Genomic DNA, 7,338 nt, shown 5'->3' on the forward strand with positions numbered 1-7,338 from the left:
CACCCCTAGGAACAACTTTCACTCCCCAAGACACACACCCGTACAAACCCAAAACTTACAAGGCAGAGGCCATGCCCTGAGGTGGGAGCAGCACTTGTGTCCCATGACAGAGGGATTAAATCAGAGGAGTGAGAGGAGCATAATAACTCTCGCCCTGAGAACGGTCCAAGGACCTCAAACCCCACAGCGGACAATGCATAGAATCGTATGTAGTATAAGGAACCCAAAGAAAACTTAATGAATTACCCTGAGAGCCGATACAACAGGGCCCAGAGGAAAGGTATCCAAATACCGATCGATGAGTAATATCCCTGAGATAAAAAGAAGCAAAAGTGGACATACTCTTCCAGGTTCCTGCCCAAAGAACGGCAGGAATACTCTGAATTTTCCTGAACAAAGTACTCGTCGCCAATGCTCTAACTTCATGTGCCTTCACCCGAACCAAGCGCATGTCCTCCTCAGACACATCCACATGCGCACACTGGATAAATGCAAGAGTCAACCAGTACTCTCAATCCTTCACCACTACTCTGTCCACCTCTCTAATGCAAGAGTCAACCAGTACTCTCAATCCTTCACCACTACTCTGTCCACCTCTCTAATGCAAGAGTCAACCAGTACTCTCAATCCTTCACCACTACTCTGTCCACCTCTCTAATGCAAGAGTCAACCAGTACTCTCAATCCTTCACCACTACTCTGTCCACCTCTCTAATGCAAGAGTCAACCAGTACTCTCAATCCTTCACCACTACTCTGTCCACCTCTCTAATGCAAGAGTCAACCAGTACTCTCAATCTTTCACCACTACTCTGTCCACCTCTCTAATGCAAGAGTCAACCAGTACTCTCAATCCTTCACCACTACTCTGTCCACCTCTCTAATGCAAGAGTCAACCAGTACTCTCAACCCTTCACCACTATCCTGTCCACCTCTCTGTTGCAAGATTTAACCAGTACTCTCAATCAACCAGTACTCTCAATCCTTCACCACTATCCTGTCCACCTCTCTAATGCAAGAGTTAACTAGTACTCTCAATCCTTCACCACTATTCTGTCCACCTCTCTAATGCAAGAGTTAACTAGTACTCTCAATCCTTCACCACTATTCTGTCCACCTCTCTAATGCAAGTGTACCAAGTAGCAGTACTGGATTGGGATTATTACCCACTATTAGGGTATTTATTTAGTCCAAATCCTCATCTTCTCTTCATATATGTAGCTAGGAATTCTTATATAGGGAGTCCCTGTAGGGGAGAAGGGAGATGACGTGTGGCTGCGTGCGCAGTCATCATGGCTGCCGCTTTTTAAGGTGAGCGTGGTGACGTCGACGGTCGCCTTCAGAATATCACCCGCTCTCAGAGCTGCCAGATGCAGGGAAATTTCCCTGCATTTAGGTCTCAACAGGGAAACGGAAGAAAAATCAAAATGTTCCAAAATCTAGGGAAATTTTGACCAACGGACTCGCACCCTTCATCCGCAGTCCCTACCCTTGTCCTCCTCCCATCCTCTTCACCGTACAATAATTATTTGTATTAATTTTTATCAATTATTTATTGTTTCCTTTCCCTCTCAAGTGAATTTCAATCCACTTCTGAGGTCTCTCTCGATCATAATATCCTTCCTCTACCGTTCACTCTTCCTTCCCTCATCCCCAAACAGCGTCATGACTTGTACGAGACCCGTACACTGTCCCTTCCCTTTCCTCCCTCGCCCTTGCTAGCTAGCTGAACTTGTATTCTACGAGACCGATAGAGACCCGTATTCACCCAGTGTCATGACACGTATGAGATCCGTATATCGTCCCTCCCCTTCCTTCCCTCGCCCCTGCTTGATAGCTGAACGTGTATTTCTACGAGACAGAGACGCGTATTCACCCTGTCCGCTTCCTACGAGTCCAGTATTATGAATCTGCCTCCCTCAGTCTTTCATACACTGTCGTTCAGCTCAGTTAGGTCTGGAAGTCTCTGAAGGATTCTATTACTGGAAAGATTTATGCATTGCACACTAGAGTCTCTGCTGTCTTGCATACCATTCTTGAGTTGTACATGAAGCCAAGTGTCAGCCGGTTCCTGGATGTATTGGTACGGCAACAAACCAAAACGCTTACCATGTTGTTTGGCTCGCGCACCAACTATTTATGACAGTTCCACAATTCGCTTTTTTGTGTTTGGAGCGCTCGCCAACCTAGTTGTCTGGCTTACCAAAAGGATATAAAGCGTCGGAATGGTTGGTAGCCCCGCATAGCTGTGGTTGGTAAGCGTGTGAGTGAAAACCTGGTCAGGGTTCCCAGACGTACGATAATTATCGTACAAGTGCAATAATTTAGCATACTGTAAGATAAAAAATATAGTGCGTACGATAATACGATAATCTGCAGTTTTGTACAATAATTTATACTTTTCATGAAATAATTCCTTTTGGAAGTGATACTGCGAGAGTATATTCTACTCCATAAAAAAAAAAAATGGAGAGAGAGAGAGAGAGAGAGAGAGAGAGGAGGTGGAGGTTGGTGAGTGGCTGGAGGAGGAGGGAGTGAAGGGCGGACTATACACGATCAGTTCGTGTATCGGGTGAGTGGCTGGAGACGGAGCGAAGGGGGGAGGGCACTACACGATCAGTTCCTGTAAAGACTGGGTGAGGGGAAGGAGGGACCGGGGAGGCCTCATTAGTCTTCATCGGGGGCCTCAGACAGCAGGACGCTCATTTGCGGGTGTTATTCTACTTGGCTTAATTCTTACTACCTGGCACACTTCACAGCAAAGAGAATGGCAGATAAACGCAGTGCCGTGGATAGCTGCAGAACAGATCAAGAAGAGACTTGATTTTGAGGACCCAGTTCTTTCAAGACTGTCAGTCTTGGAGCCAGCCTACGTTCTGGGTAAGAAAGGAGTTCGCGAACATAGCCTGGTTCCTCTGGCAGTTCATCTTCCACGCATAATTGCTGGAGATGATGCCACACTGCAGCAACTGGATGACGAATGGAGGAAGCTTGAATTTGAAGATCTTTCAGAAAACATCATGAGTGGGGACAAGGAAGTGGAAAAAGTAAAAGATAAAGCTCCTGACTTGTTTTGGGGTGAAGTAAGGCTGATTCTGGATAGCGAGGGACGGTCAAAATACAAGTGCGTGTCTGACTTTGCACTAGCATGCCTTTCATTGCCCCATGCAAATGCAGATTGTGAAAGATGTTTCTCGGACATAAATAGAATGAAAACTAAAGACAGAAACAAACTCAAAACAGAATCAGTAAGAGACATTCTTTTAGCAAAACAGTCTGTAACAAGCGAAGGAAACAGTAACTGCACCTCATTCGAGCCATCCAGGAGCATGATAAGGAGTATGACTTCCCAAGTACTTTATCCAACTGGTGTGGAAAGTGATCCAAACTATCCAGAAATCCACGGGGATTCAGCCAGCGACCTATAAAAGGGTGAGTATACGATAGCCTCTCGTAACATGCAGTGCTTTTCAGAACCTATATCAAATGCCTAAGAAAAACTTTTTGGTGTCTAGTGTTCCAATGGTATATTTTGTGGTATTCTGTAGAACTGACAAAAAGTTGCTAGGTGAATGTTGGTGTACGATAATCTAGCTCAAAATACGATAATTTTTGACGGGTGTGTACGATAATTTCGGCACAGAAATCTGGGAACCCTGAACCTGGTGAAAACGTAAACAATTTCGTTCGATCAGCTGATAACATGTCTCAAGGAAGATAAAAGTTGACGTCGCTAACCAGCGACCAGAAAAGCACGTTGGTTGATCTTATCAACCAATTCAACGTCGTGCTTGATAAAGGTGGTAATTACTCCATGATAGCTAAGAAACAGGAAGCTTGGGAGACAATTACCAAGAAGTTCAATGCAATATGTGCAACACTTAATCAGTTTTTTTTTTTTTTTCACATCACTATGATCATATTTTCAAAAAGTAGATAACACACACACACACACACACACACACAAGGTATAATGATTAGCATTAAAAGTAGATGGTTAAGTTTATTCATTCTTACATACTATTTGTACTTTGCAATACCTACTTTATACACCATAAGATCTTATATATGCGTGGAATCCTCACTCGTCGCAATTCTTCCATTTCATACATTTCTTCATCTATGATTTCTTCTAATGCAGCCATGGTACCTGAAAAGTGTAGTTTTAATGGTCTGAAGAATACCTAGCTGCATTTTGAATGGTTGTAGGGCATAGGTATGTTAGATTTGGGTGGGGGATAGGTGAGGTTAGGTTAAAATATGTTTGGTTTGTTTTAATTTCTGCCAATCTAACATTTCCGCTTTTTCATATTGACATTTTCCATCGCAAATTGATGCTTCAGAAGTTATGACAATAAATAGGTTGGTTAAGTTACCTTGGTTAGGTTAGGTTAGGTTGGATGGGTTAGGTTAAGTTGGCTGGGTTATTGTTTGCTTGGTTAGGTTACATTAGGTTCGTTAATAGGATCCATTCACTAATGTGTAATAAATCCATCAATAATGTCTTCTGATGTGTAGACCACCACAGAATCGAGTGTTACCTGCAAGCTCATCAAGGTACCGTTTATACCTTTCCTCCATTGTTTCATCGGTCACCTCTTAATAGCCTTGAACTTAAAACTACAAATATACTCAATATACAGCCTCATGATCATTTTCATTTATTTAATCGGTTTTTTTTTCCTGGGTATGAGCTACGTACATGATATTTCGGCTTCAGTCTACTCCACTCCTTCCATATTATAGGTTTTGCCCTTTAATTCGTCCACTTACCTTTCTTAATAGTAGAAGCACACAGTAAGAATTCATGTAATGATATATAGATAACAAGATTAATCATATACTTACCAAATTTAGTCAGTGAAGTAGAGATGTGACGAGTCGATTAGGCTGTTGTTGATGTTTGGCGCGAACTCACAAGGCGACTACAGTAGACTTCAAAAATTAAAACGTATGCTCAATATAGCATAAGAAAAGCTTTGTTGTACCATCAAAAAAATTTGACATGGTAAATAGACTGAAATAAATTTAATTACAGTTAGCTTCTTTTTACATTTGGAAATTTAAAATACAAGGCGGTAGCTTTGGTCGCCCGGACACTTGACCAATGTTTTGCAAAACGCCTCGACCAAAAGTTCCAATCTTTGGTCCACTAGCGGACAAAAAACAGATGGAAAAAGGCATTCTTCTCAGTGATTCTGTATTTACAAATCTCAAGGCTCTAGATCCATAAAGTGGATGAAGACAATTCCCTCTGTTGCCTCCCTAGCTGTTCAGTTTCCTAACTTGGTGTCTGAAAATTACTTAAATGAGATGGTGAATGGCGTTTACTGAAAAACACTGAACTGAATGTAGAACCTGATATTAATGTATACAAGTTCTGGCAAAAGGTTGGAGACTTGAAAACAGGTGATGATTCCCCATTATTTCCATTACTAGGAAATTTCATGAAAAAACTGTTGTGTCTTCCTCACTCTAGTGCAAGTGTTGAAAGGGTGTTTTCTCAAGTTAAATGAAGACCAAAGTTCGTAATTAACTGAACACAGAATCGCTAAATGGAATGCTTCATGCAAGGAAAATTTTTGAAAATTCATCAGCTCAAATTCATCAGCTCACAGTTTCAAAGTTACACCAGGGCACTTGGAACTTATGACAGCTGACATCTACAAAACTTCAGATCTACAGGAATAGCAATCATTCTAGGTAGGTAACAATGAAGGTTAACTATGTTTACATTATAGTACTCATTATATATTCGTGTGTGTGTGTGTGTGTGTGTATATATATATATATATATATATATATATATATATATATATATATATATATATATATATATATATATATATATATATATATATATATATATATATATATATATATATATATATATATATATATACACGAATGTGTATGTACGTATGTAAGAAGTTAAAAATTACGACAGGGAAATGCTGCGCTAACTAGGGAAATATTTTTAGGCAAAACAGGGAACTTTAGGCAACTTGATCTGGCAGCACTGCCCGCTCTCGTCTCGAGGTACACTCTCCAACCATCTCCAGCCTGCACTGCTGGAGGAGCTGCAATACGTCACGTGGTCTGATAAGAACAACTCGTGAGATAATCCTTATGATTACAGCACCGCCCCTGTGGAACCCTCTGCCACTTCCACCAATGCAAGAGTTAACCAATTCTCTAAATTGTTCATACCTTTTTGGCACACTCTGGAACTCCCTGCCTGCTTCTGTATTTCTAACTTCCTACGACTTGACTTCATTTAAAAAGATAGGCTTCGAGACATTTGTTCTTTTTTTTCTACCCTCTTACATGAAATAATGGTGATAAAACCTAACCTAACCTGTTGTTTGAATCGCGACGTTGCTCCTCCGTGTCCTCCAAGCTTAGGTGATATAAATCCTGATATGCCTTATTATTTCATCTTTTTTCCCCAGTTGATGATGAAAACTTGTTAAATAGTAACTACAATTACTTCCATTTCCGTCTGTCAAACTATCATTGGAACCTTGAAAACACCAACAACTTTCACTACGTAGTCTGTGAATCTGTCACTGGAACCTTTAGAGCAATAACTTCTTCTATTGTTTTAAACTAATACTGGAATCTTGAAAACCCCAACAACTTCCACTACAACCTTTTAAAGTATTACTGGGACTTTAAAAACACCCTTGACAACCCCACCAACTTCCACTACCTAGTACCTACATCCTATTTCAGGATCAACGTTTCATAAATGCACAGTACATAACTTTGAGCACCCTGTACTGGAAGCTGCTGTGTTTTACAGGGACGCTTTATGTTTATACTGACAGTTTGAGCATCGCTGTACATCACCACAGGGAACAAAACACCCATGGGTAGCTGAACATTTATTTGTGGCCTTTGAAAACAGTGTGGTGGGTGAGATCGCCAAGGTGTGAAGCGGCTCGGAACCTCTCCATGTGAACCTCGCCGGTCGCCGCTACTGTAAACAGAAGGTGCTAAGGGAAGAATTGCTCGACATTTTATTGATTTTCTTTGTGATTTGAGACTTTTTCGGAAAGTGTCGTGGTTGTGTGTGATCATAAGGGAACCAGCGAGGCGTGGGTGGCGAGGGTTGCCTGGAATAGGTGAATGTCCGCCCCGGTGAAGGGTTTGAAAGTGGCCATCCTCTGTGTGGTGAGTGGTGAGTGGTGCGTGCACCGAGTTGGGATGAGAATGGTGTGTCTGTAACATTAGTTAACTGATCTTATTCTTCATTTAGCCATTTACTTGTTCGTATATTTACTTGTTTATTTATCTGATTATTTATTTCACTCTAGGTCATGTTAGTATAGTCAGGG

General features: G+C 41.4%; 1 long non-coding RNA gene across 1 annotated transcript; it reads right to left on the reverse strand.

Annotated features, from left to right (window-relative positions):
* Window positions 1-3,986: 3,986 nt before the first annotated feature.
* LOC123507165 lies at window positions 3,987-5,091 on the reverse strand. Its single transcript, XR_006675609.1, has 2 exons — window positions 4,847-5,091; window positions 3,987-4,148 (listed from the first exon to the last, which is right to left on the reverse strand). It is a non-coding gene; the product is annotated as an uncharacterized LOC123507165 (long non-coding RNA).
* Between the last annotated feature and the right edge of the window lie 2,247 nt (window positions 5,092-7,338).

Source organism: Portunus trituberculatus, chromosome 2 (genome assembly GCF_017591435.1).
Source record: "Portunus trituberculatus isolate SZX2019 chromosome 2, ASM1759143v1, whole genome shotgun sequence".
NCBI lineage: Eukaryota > Metazoa > Arthropoda > Malacostraca > Decapoda > Portunidae > Portunus > Portunus trituberculatus.